The following is a 13604-nucleotide window of genomic DNA, read 5'->3' as shown; positions in this document are numbered from 1 at the left end:
TTGAAGGTCGTCTGCATTTTATAAATTCTTAATTCATAATATTAAATCAACAGTATTTGTAAATAATAGCTATCATTCAATAACTATAACTATCAATAACTCAATAACTATCATTTATGTATTTTCTGTACATATTGATATTAAATATAAAATAAACAATTTCTATTCAATTATGTCAAAATAGTCTACAAAAGTTATTTAATTTTTAGTTAAATAACTTTATTAGAAATAACAGTTGCAGATAATTACTGCTGTAACATCTAAAAATGATCTATTTAGGATGTTAATAATTGTATTTTTTGGCTCATTTATAAAGAGAAAATGTAATTTTCTTATAAGTTTTAATATTTATAAGTCAAGCTTTATGCTGTAATTTTATTCAATTTGATCTAATTTAATACTTAAATGTAAAAGCATTCTGGAAAATTACATATCCCTAACTTTTAAATTAGAGGGTGGTCCAAAAGTTTGTCACCCCAATAAGTTTATTTGAAGTTGTATATTTATATTTCATAATATCTTTCAGATGATCAACACAAGCTCCTGCAATATGAAAACTTACAAGTATACAGACTCACAAACATCTACACACACAACTTGATGCTGGATCATTCTGTGCCAAAAACTTACAGTACTCTTAATATTCTAGACCTAGGACACTGAAAGTCAAAAGTAGAGTGAATCATTTTGATGCCCAATGACCCATTACCGGGACAAAAACATTAGCATTGTTCGAAAATCCTATTGTTAAAAGATACAATAATTAGCCCAGTAAGTGGCCCCATTATCAAAGCAACTAATATATCATCTTGATCACCCTGTACTGTACATAAAATAGCTAAAAATATTTTAGTTAGTTATTATTTTCAAATTAGTTTCTACAGATTCATATAGAAATTTTATACTACAATCAGCAGAATATTCCTTAGCATTGATTTTAAAATCTTAACAGTAAACTTATTAACTTTTCAAAAAGAAATTAAAGCACAATTGATCAAACTCATTCATAATTTACTGTGACCAAGCTTCACATGGGTTAAAAAATATATATTAAGAAACTAAACCGCTATCACATTCTCTTCTAAATGGCTAACAATGTTAAAAATTTATTAAGCAATAAGTACATTATAATTAAGTTTTTATATTAATACATTGTTTCCTACTAAAAATATAGAAGATTGTACTAAACTTTTCTCAACTTCCCTTAAATAAAAGAAAGAAAAACACAAAAGCACCTCACATAAAAATGAATTATTGTCAGGTTTCCAGCTTTTGGACTGCAATTTGAAAAAATTGAGACTTATAAATTCCCACTGTTATCTGTCCCTCTTTCCTTAATCTAAACAATAGAGTTAGTTAGATGAAATTTGAGACCAGATATGGAAACCTTGGGGATAGGAGAAACACGATTAACTATATACAAACTTCCAATGCAAACTAGAAATCACATCACTTCAATTCAAAACTTTTCCCCTGAAAGCAGTTAACTAATGATCAACACAACTCTATTGTTAAAGGAAAGTATGATGTACAGGGGCAAGCCAATACTAATAATTTGAGGTGGAAAGCATATATTTTAAATTAAAAATATGATAAAATATTTTTGCAATTAAAAATTGTAGCCCAGCATTGTGACGATGTCACAATAGATAACTGCCCATTCTATTAACTTTCTCTCCAAGCAGCTCTTTCCGTAGGATCTCTGAAAAACTTTCATAAAAAATTCTTTCTTGAGTCTATTTTTACAATCAGGTGCAACACACCCAAGCATGACTATAACAAAATCAAAATACATACTTTTAAAGTAATAATTTCTACTGAAGTTGTGTTCTGTTAAAGATGTATAAATTATCAATGAAAGAACTAAAATATAAATTTACTTCACCAAAATAAATTCAGCCTATTACTTCAAATGAAAAATTGGCACAAATATAACTCTGAATGAAGTAGTTGAGACATTATTAGAGCTGTAGACTATGCCCACAGGAGTAAAAACTCAAAGAAACTGATGGTCTATATGTGACCCTTTGCAAGATAAATCAGTATAACATTAATATGTAGATATACACTGGAAGTAATTGTGAAATGGTGTTTATGATGTTTTATGAGCTTTTAGCAGTCTCTTGTAAAGTGAAAAACAGTTGAAATTTTAGCACTGTTTTGAGAAATAGTTCCAGAATTTTTTCACTTTTAAATTTTACACCATTTTTCAGAATCTTCAAAATCCAGAAAGGCTGATTTCAGTGGCTCTATCTAATGAAATATCACACGTAGATCATCATTTTCATTTTTTTACTCTTGTGGGAATGGTCTACATCTCTGATAAAGTCCTAACAGCATCATGTAGAGGTCCATTTCTACAGGTAATACTAATCAAACAGATAATACTAATCAGGAACAAACTATGACAAACTTCTAAACAATTTAAAAATGCTGTTTCAAATTCCTGATTACAGATTATATATTTAATAAATTTCAACATTTAAATGCAAAATACAAACTACTTAATAAAGAAAATAATTTTTAAAAAGCAAGACACAAAAATTTTATTTAAAAAAAAATTAAAAAATATCAGAATTAAATATATTCACACCTTTAACAAGTCCAGCATAACGTTAATTTCCATAAAAACGTTTTCGATCCCTTTCAGAGATCTTCATCAGTTAAAGATTACCAAGAAACGAACAAAAAATTTGAATTTTAAAAGGAATGAATATTTCAAAAACTGGTCGTGCATCTAACAGTGAAAACGTAAATGCGTTCCTAATGACATCACCACTAACATGAAATTTAAACATCCAAAATAATTCTAGTGGATACCCTCATTAAGACCTTCCAGCCACACAACCGACATATAAAGGAGAACGAGCAGAAAGAAAGGATTGCCCTTAGTTACATACCATTTTTAAACCAAGTTACTAAGAAAGTGGGCAGAAAAAGGAATATCCGCATAGTTTATAGACGTAATCCCACGATCTATAGGCTTTTGAAAAATGATAAGGAAAGATATAGATACGATATCCCCACAGGAGTTTACTCGATACCGTTGAGAGATAATAGATTCAACTCCGACCTAGTTTACGTAGGCGCTACCATGAGGAATTTGAAAAAAAGGATAGAGGAACATAAATACGCAGTCAATAAAAACATTGATAGTACGGTACTTGCTGCATTCGCCAAGGAGCAGGATGTCACGGTTTATTGGGACAAGGCGGAGATTATTAAACCTACCAGATCAGCACAAGCGGTGAAACACACAGAAAAAATAGAGACACACAAGGCACATCTCAGCAAACACTGCATCAATCATAGAGACTCTGACAGTTTATCAACCGCCTGAAAGTCTTTCTATAAAACGGATATGACGTAATTTTACGTCTCCGCAGAAGCTGCTTCACTTCATTCCTGTCTAATATTGTTTTTACCGTTAGGTAATTTATATACGGGGACTAGAATTATTTTGGATGTTTAAATTTCACGTTAGTGGTGACGTCATTAGGAACGCATTTACATTTTCACCATTAGACCAGTTTTTGAAATATTCGTTCCTTTTTTAAATTCGAATTTTTTGTTTGTTTCTTGGTAATCTTTAACTGATGAAGATCTCTGAAAGGGATCAAGAACGTTTTTATGGAAATTAACGTTATGCTGGATATGTTAAAGGTGTGAATATATTTAATTCTGATACTTAGTTCCAGTAAGCATTCCTTATTATATATTTAAAAAATCTATATGAAGATAAATATAGTTATCAGAATATATCTTATATTTTACTATGTGTTTATCTACTCTGCCATTGATGGGCCACTAGAGTTCTTCGACCTGCCAGATTCATTTCTGGATTTCATAGTAGGCTAACACCTCAACCACTCGTCCATCGTAAACACAGGTCAACACAAATTAGAAGCCGAGTTTCCTAGAATGGCAGACTATCCTATACCACTTAAATCATCTGGCCATTACTGTTTTACCAAATGGACCCAAATATCTTAGATGCTTGGAACCCAAATTGTCTTTTAATTTTCTGGATGCTATTACATCCTAGGTACTATACTTAGTCTCAAGTTATGAGAATAGCAATGCAAATGCATTGAGGCTATCATGGTAGAAACCAATTCAGTGAGACCATTTACCTAACTAGTTCTTGACACATGGTTTCATATCGAGATTACACTTGTTACACCCTCCTCAAGCCAGCTGTTACAAGATGTAATTATATCAGATTAACATATACTGCAAGACATTATATCGGGCTATGATATTATATGGCAGTTGGTGTGGCTTTATAGTAATGAATCGGGTTTCGGAAGATGTTTAACCTAGTATAGTAAGCTACATGGAGGAAAATTAGTAACGGAAAATTAATATCAATTAAAAATCGTAACCATTTACTGGATTTATTTTTGAATAATATATTTTCATTATATATCACTGAAATTACTTGCAACAAAAAAGATTGACATTTATTGGAAAAATGTTATAAACATCCATATAATATATAAATTCTATTTTTAATTTTCTGGCTGTTATATAAAACAGAAAGAAAATATAGTAATCGGTCAAAAATGACACTCCAAGATTTTTACATTTTTGGACTTAGGACACCTTGAATTGTTGAGAAATGCAAAAGAATTCAGGGGTAATTTCTGTATGTATGGATGTTAGTGTGTGGGAGCATGATTTTTCATTCATCCTGTTTGAAGTTTAATAACTCCTGTGCTTTTTGTCAAAAATTTCTGAAATTTTGTAGGGAGGCTGATGTATTAGGGGATTGATGCTATTAAATTTTGATGATTAAAGGTCAAGGGGGTAGGAGACATAGGGGGTCATGTATCTCCAGTACAGTCAAACTTAATGACAATTTTACTTGTTATCAGCATTTACAATTTTTTATAAATCCCATCCCTACCCTCAAGTTGACAGTTGAGCAACTTGCTGTTTTATCATTTTTGTTTAGGTAGGGAAACATAACGAATTGATGAAAATAGCCCTTTTTACCTTATTTTTACTTATAAATTTGGAAACAACTTTCAATAAACAACAGAATAGAAATAGAAATAAATAAATTTTAATTTACATGCAATGTCACTAAGGCAATAATTGCCCTCTCCCAGTACAACAAACAATGAAACAAACCCAATTAAAATATAAATTAAAATACTGTAAAACAACAACAAACAGACAATAATAAGTACAGTATAATTCTAATAATTATTATTGAAATGATTCTTAAACTTTTTGCAGTTAATAACTATTTAAATTCAGATATCATTATGCCCCTTACTTTCCCAGCTGTTATATATGTAACACGGGAAAATATTAGAATCATGTCAAATTGACCTTTTGTGTTTTTCGCAAATCTGAAAATTTCAAGATCCCCAAACAAACGAAAATCCATATGCACACATGTTGGAGTCTATTATAGTTTAGTTATTATAGTTTAATAACTCAGGATAGAGTAAAGATTAAGAAATGAAATTAGGCATGGTAACTTATATATAAGAGGCATTAATACTATTAAATTTTGGAGTGGAGAGATAAAGGGATCACAGGCCATATCTCAGATGTAGTGAGATTTAATGAAAATTTTACTCATATGAGTTTTAAGCTCATTTTAGAAACTCATCTCTACTCTTACAATTATGCCTTTTGTCTTTTTATAAAAATTATTTTTAATAAAAACTCATAACAGATGACCTCTTACACAATTGTTATTTTCCCAGTTATGGCATAACACAGGAAAGTGTCCTAGGAAATTTTTCTAAAAAGGTGTAGGCGAGGCTCAAAGCAACGTAACTTTTGGCGAATGAATCAGGTAAAAGGAGCACGTTGAAAATTCAACTAGCTGCTGGATTTTCTTTTTATAGCTGCAACACAAATGACAGTATTCCATTTCAAATCTGACAGTAAATTAATTAGGTTGCCAATTTTCTTGTACAAAATGGATGATGTACCAATCATGGAGCTATAATACCTAACTGGAGTGTTTTGTTGCTATTAGCAGCACACTTGAAGTCAAAAGTGGCATCACTGTAGAACAAACCACCATCATATTGTGAGAGGAAAGTTTGTTTTGCTTTCAAACTCTACATTGGAAAAGATGATAAATAACATAAAAACAATACAGAAAACATTCTTTTATGCTTATTTATCATAGGCAGTGCAGCTGCATTTTCTGTTTCATCTGTGTATCTCACACAACTGAAAAAACATTTATTTTTACTTTTCTTAATTTCTACTTAGTCAATTTTTATTAAATTTTTCTCTGCAGAACTGAGCACACTACACAAATGTAACAAGTATCTAGAACTAATATCTAAATCTTGTAAATATATCTTCAAAAATTTTGACTTAATTGCACAGCAGTAAGATGTATTTATTTGCAATCAGCTCATTGACAAAATCATTAACAGCTGATTTTTGAATATAATCACTAAAAAGTTTCAAAGTAATTATGTGCAGAATTTAATTCTTTTTTTTACCTTTACCCTATACTTTGGAAAAGCTTTAAAGACAGTTGGTATCGAGCCATCTCTCAATCTTGTAGTTTGACCTGTTCTGTCAAAACACGCTTCTTCAAAATGGTCCGAGCACAGAACCTGGTGTGAAGTAGGTTTCCAGCCCTTGCCCCTAGAAATAGCTTTCTCCCATTCGCCAGCAAGCTTTTTAGGAAATCTAGTGTGAAAAATATAAAGACGAAGTCTTATGTGAATTCACACGCACAGAATTGAAGTTTGGATGGATGGACATTACAATTCCCATAATAAAATTAGATTACAGGTAAAAAGAAGTGAATTAAAATAATACCTGTGAAATGAAATGCCTGGTGGGCGAGTGGAATCTGCTCTGTTTGTGCAACCATAGGCAGCACAACTTTTCACCATTCTTCTGTATTTAATAAATAAAAATAAAGCTATTATATATATATATATATTTAACAGTGTTTCAAACTTTTAGATGTAATAATCAAAAGATCACATAACTCTAATGTTTGGTAAATATATAAAAGCACGAGATGTCAGTAAAGTCCCAAATTTTCATTCTTTTCTCAGGTGCACTCAAATGTTTTCCATACATATATTAATAAAATTAATTTACGCACTAGCTACACAGCAACTATTTAAAAAAATTAGATGCACTTATTGCATTTTTCAATTAAATTAACCTAAAAAAAAATCATTTATAGTTGGCTAAATAATAGCAACAACCACTAATGACGGCCGGATGTCCGAGCGGTGAAGGTGGCAGCCTACCATTCTAGGGGACCCCAGGATCGAATCCAGACAGGTCAAAAAATCCCCAGGAATTTTTTGGTGGGTGGTCCGTCTGGATACGTCTCTCACCACCTGACTGCCCCATTGTGGGCCAAGCTGAGCCATAATGAGCTTGCTAAAAGAGGAACCAACAGGATAGAAAGTTAAAAAAAAAATAATAATAATAAACAGTTAATGTTACTTTAGGTGCCAAGATGGTGGCTCGTCTCCGATTCCAGCAAGGAAACAGTGGGATGCACGTTCTAACCTAACCTATTCTAATAACTTACCATAATTATTAGCAACCAAATTATTAGAATAGGTTAGGTTAGGTTAGAACGTGCTAGGTTAGAACGTGCGTCCCACTGTTTCCTTGCTGGAATCGGAGACGAGCCACCATCTTGGCACCTAAGGTAACATTAACCAATTGATAATGCCATATAAAAATATAATGTAACTACTGGGTGCATTTTATTTGGATTTCAAGAGGCGTGTCGTGTCAGTTAATTAAAAGAAATTTAAAACACTTTTCCTTATTTTAACTATAAAATTTATTTCCTAGTGTTAATTTTAAAGCTTTTCTAAGTACGCAGAGGCGAAAACGTACTTACGTAAAGCTTTCGAGTCAATCAAAAAACATTAAATAAATAAAAGTCAGTAATGCTTCGATCAATTAAAACTCTAATCAACAAGCCAACTATTTCTTCCACGCTCAATATGGCGACTTCCGTCCTGCGCGCGCATATACTGGCTGCCGCTCCAGCAAAAGTAAAATTAAATTACCATTACGCGTTTCCTTTAAAAAAAAAAACACATTTGATAGACATTTCCAAAACAGATAAGAGTTTTTTGTCGCTAACCTACACAAAAAAAATCTCGTAGGACTACTTACCGAGTGTGCACCTTTCGAGACGCCATTGCTTAAGCTCGTTTCCGTCGCGGAATATCACATTAGACGTCGCAGGCATACGAAACCCATCACGTGACCCCGCTCGGCGTCATTCGACCACGTGACATCCCCGACTCTAACCACAATTCGATAAACGTTTCATTTGTAATGAATTATTTTGCGTTTTAGTCTTGTATTGTTTAATAACTGTATAGTATATAATACTTTAACTTTTTTAGATAATATTTTTGAATCAGTACACAAAACAATGTTACATTTACATGGGAAAGGACTGTAACATAACTCGGTTAATATTATTCATTCTGAACTTCATTTCTTGTGCTTTGTCTTACTGATGAATGAATTTTTCTGTGACGTTTGATACTTCCTTATTACAAAAATACCAAAATTAACTATATTTAATTTAATGATAAAGTGAGGACAGAGTTCTAACACCTTTTCATTATTTTAACTAATCACTCACAAATGATTTTAACAGACTATAGACACTAATAATTTATTAAAAAAATTAAAAAAGTTTGAGAGCTAATTTGACACTTTGCATGTGATCAATTGAACTTGCAACTGTGTTCTAACACAGTTCTATTCAAACTGCAGTCTGCGGTCTCTTTGGAGTCCAAAAAGTTCTCGAGAAATACACGGCTGAGGTGAGACTGAGGAGAAAGACAGACAAATTATGTGATTGACTTAGTGCTACCAGAGTACACCTACAGTATTTGCCTTTTTTTCACAACTGCGACACTTCTGGTAATGCCAGCTCCTGGCTGTAAATAAGAGCTAAGCTCAAGCTGCTTGAAGTTTGTGCTCCCGAGGAAATCGGATAGTAATGGGGCGTGCCTCGTCGTACTAGTAATTGCTCTGCCAAATAAACAATGGTAATTATTTTTAAGCAATACACCAATGTTTGCTCTTTACATTTTAAACCTGAAGATTTCCAACATATGGGAGAAAAAATTTGAAAATAAAACATTTCTCAGTATTTTTCCTTGGAATTCTTCAGTAAAAATAGCTGGAAGAAGGTGTGAAAGAGGTGTTACAAGTGTTTCGGGTACATATACCGTATAAGAAATTTTAACTGGTAATTCGTAAACAATTATTAACATTAACAATAATATTTTTAGAAGAGAACAATGAGGTTATATCTATCCCTGCAGTCATTGTTGATCATACTTATTCCAAAGTATCATCCGAAAGTTACATACAAGAACCAGAATCCTTAGGATCGTCTGAAAATAAAATTGGTGACGAGAAATTGCAGCTGGAATTACAAAGTGCAGAAAACATAAATGAAGCTGCAGCAGAAGATAAAAATGATAACTCAGAAGCAGTTAATAATGGTGAAATTGCTGACTTAAGGAAAAAATAGATGAATTAACAATTTGTATTGAATTAAAAAGAAAGTTTAAATATACAAAAAACAATAATTTATGAGTTGAAACAATACAGGTTTTGCTTAGAAAATATTTTAAAGGATGATAAACTAGTTCGGTTGTATACAGGATTTAAAGATGGGAAGACAGATTTATGTACGGAATTATACAGGCTACTCACGATTTGAGATTTCAAACATTAAAATGTCCAAAATTACTAGATGAATCTGAGCAATTATGTCTGTGTTTAGTAAGATTACAACAGGATTATTTATAATATATTTGGAAATAAGATATAATGTATCTCCTGCAATTCTTAGCAGAATTATAAACTTCTGGATGATTTGTATGTTTTTCTTGGTTGTATTCCAGTTTGGCCTGACAAAAAAAGTAGTGAATGAAAGCTGTTGCTGATTTATATCCAAAAACACATGTAAGTTTAGACTGTACAGAAATTTTTGTGGAGAGACCATCATCCGTGGTTCTTCAAACACAATTATATTTAAATTATAAAAGTAATTATGCTTTTAAAGAGTTAATTGGTATTTCTCCAAAAGGAGGTACAGTCAAACCTGTTTTTATGCGGGGGATAGGGACCGCATTAAAAAAAAATCTCACGAAACTTCACGAATGGCTATAAATAATAGTTTTCGCGACACAATTAAAAAATATTTTTTTTATGCGGTCAACAGGGACCGCATAAAAAAAGTCTCACATAGAAAATAACTCAAAACCGTACGAAATAGAATTTATTGACAACAGATGTCAGCACTTGACTGCATCGTCTGGTCTATCGTCTGTTTTACATATTTTTGTCCAGGTGGTGTTTTGTTGACTTAAAAAGTAAATTATTTCATTTTTTGCATATTCATGCAATAATATTACTATAATAAGTGCATTTATGCTATAATAAGTTTATTTAGCTATAATAAGTCAACGTAAGACATGACGAATTGCACGAGACTAGTCGCCAACTATACTGCACAAATTAAAAATTCGCATTAAAAAAATCGCACATAAAAAGAGCACATAAAAACAGGTTTGACTGTATTTCATTTGTGTCTAGTTTATACACAGGTACTGTACTATATCATAGATACAATACGTAGTGGTATTCTTGATTTATTAAGTGATGAAGTAACAGCAGATAAAAGTTTTTTAATTGAAAATGAATTATCAAAAATAGGCATATCATTAAATATGACTTCTTTTCTTGGATAAAATGGTCATTTCATTACACATGACGCCAACTAAACTAAAAAGATTGCAAGGTTAAGAGTCCACGTAGAAAGGGCAATTAGAAGAGTTAAAGAATTTCATATATTTGATCACGTTATACCTTTGTCTATGACGGGTACTATAAATCAAGTATGGACTGTTTGTTGCCTATTAGTAAATTTTCAGGGAAATTTATTGTTTGATACAAAATAAAACTTCTGTATTTATTCCATACATTTTACATATTAGCTAATGAAAGTAGAAAATAAGTAAAAATATATTTGTTTAATTCTATGTTTACATATGTAAAAAAACTGTCATCAAAAACAAATTTTTAAGCATTAAAGTCTTCTCCATATATTTCTCATACATTATGGAGAAGACTGAGTGGATTGCCATTTGGCCCATAACCTGATAATAGTAATCGTCGTTAACTTTCAGCTTACATCTACATCTAGTCTTAAGTTAAACATTTAATTTTATTTATTGTTTTTTGTTAAACTTTTTAAATCTAAAATGCCAAAGGATGGATTTGCTTGAGGATCAAAATGTATACAATCTGGAGATATTGCAAGCCAAGGAAAATCTGAATTAATCAGTACTCCATATTTGTACACAGAGCATTAATCAACCAATCAATTTCTGTTTTGGGAATATAATCTAATCATTTTTGGCTCCATTACAAGTCCTCTTTTCACAGCTGCAGTTGCTCTAATATTTTTTGTAATAACCTATTTAAAAAACTTTCTTTTCTTTCAAAAAATTGATTACTATTCACTGAATTTAGATGATTTGTGCCATCTTCACACTGCCATTGATCTTTGGTATTTTTTTCAATTTTCACACACACTTCATGTATAACACAAATAGAAAAGAAAATAGCAATTTCTGCTTTATTTAAAACTATGTTTAACTTATTTTTTAATCCCAGAAAACTACATGCAAGCAATGAAATAAGTGGAATATTCTCAATTAATATATCATCATCAAGGCTAGTTGTAGCTATAACTTTTTGATTACTAAAACACTACTTTTGCAATTTTTAAAAAAAATTACAACCATAAGATTATATAACATATGCTTCTTCAAATTTAAAAAAAATTTTAACTTGATATCTTTAACTATTTGTACTATTTTAAACACGTATATTAACTCACCTCAACAATCATAAAGAAAACATTCCATTAAAAATTTATAGCCTTTTTCTAGAATAAAATGTGGTGCACTAGATATCTTTCAACTATATTTTGAACAGAATGTATTGGAAAAGTTGGTAAATTTCAAATAATGATAGTAAAAATATCCACTTTGCCAATAGAACATGTAAGCAATGATAGTGTACAATAGTGTGTGACCAACCAGCAGCTAAGTGATTCTGTTCCCTGAACACTTGGGAGTTCAGTCATGGGTTCACACCTTGCTCAGACGGGCTGGCCACGTGGATTTTTCCGGGTTTTCTCCGCATCTGTAATGCCTGAATTGGGGCCAGTTACCCTTAAAAAGACCACCCAGAAGGCATCCCCACTAGGCAGATCGCCCAAGTGTTGCATTGCCATAACTTAACAAACAAACTTACAGTAGAATGACAGCTCCAGCCTCATTTTCATTCAAATATGGGCGTCACCATTATCTCATGAGATTTTGCTTGAAAAGGGTAAATATAATATGCTCTGGTGCTACAGTAAATATCCTAGAAAAATTATTTATACAAGAATATCTCTCATCATATTTATATTATGAACATATTTGCATTTCTCTAAATTTTACGTATTAATATTCACTAAAATTTTTTCTGAGAGTTTATATACTAAATAATAGTAAATAGTATATAAAAGAAATACTTAACTAATATACTTATTATATTTCTTGGGTGGGGAAGATATAAATGTTTACTTTGATACAAAGTATTATATGCAAAAGATGAGTAAATATAACTTAAAGCAACAAGCATAAGTGCACTTCAATATCATCTCCTATTATGTATGATTTCTTAGCAAATTCCACCTGATCACAAATACCGTATTTACTCGCATGTAAGACGAGGTTTTCATTCATTTTTCACTGCTTCAAAAACCTAGGTCATCTTATACGCGTGAGCAAACGGATTCTTCACATTTTTGCAATAATTTCTGTGAATCGTGTAAAGTTTATGCTGCCATTATAGGTCTACAGTGTATTCATCGTAAGTTGGAACCTACTGCAAACAAATTAAGACACATTCCGCTTTGTTTATTGGTTTAATCCTCCATCCATCAATTAAAAACCGCATTGCATCTCATTTTTCCCAGATAATAGTTCCTCATTACTTATAAAATCTTAATGAAATACAAACCACTTAGCAATGATTATAAATGTAGTTATTTCATATATGTTAAATTGTTATTTTTAATGAATATTAGCACATTTAGCCTATATATGTATATATATATTTTGAAAAAACAAATAAACAAGATTAGCACATTCTGAATCATTAAAAATATATGTTTTCCAGTCAGGCTCATTATAGTGTTTTGGTTTCATTTTCCATTCATCACATATTAAGGCAAACATGGTTGTTTGCCTTAATATGTGCATTTCATAATATTTTATTTGTGATTAAACAAAATTTATTAATACAATTCTAATTTTTTCTTTATTTTGATCTTTAAATCCACACCTAGTCCTATATGCGAGATCGTCCTATATGTGAGTAAATACGTTAAGTGATATTCTGTAATCTGTGCTATCACATAAAATGAATTATAGTGATTTGATTACATGACTGAATTTAACTTCATCTAAGGAAATGCTTACTGGAACTGTATAATAACAAGTTAAATAAATGTACGCCTTTCATGGGTCCAGAACATTTAA

General features: G+C 31.2%; 1 protein-coding gene across 1 annotated transcript in view; it reads right to left on the bottom strand.

The window, feature by feature from the left end:
• The window catches only part of LOC136971112 (zinc finger protein 728-like), a 92215-nt gene that overhangs the window by 59851 nt on the left and 18760 nt on the right, over positions 1–13604 (bottom strand). The window lies entirely within an intron of this gene.

Source organism: Centruroides vittatus, unplaced genomic scaffold (genome assembly GCF_030686945.1).
Source record: "Centruroides vittatus isolate TY-2023 unplaced genomic scaffold, ASM3068694v2 contig_2328, whole genome shotgun sequence".
Lineage (NCBI taxonomy): Eukaryota > Metazoa > Arthropoda > Arachnida > Scorpiones > Buthidae > Centruroides > Centruroides vittatus.
Note: the sequence above shows the minus strand (reverse complement) of the source record. Positions and strands in the feature narration are given on the sequence as shown.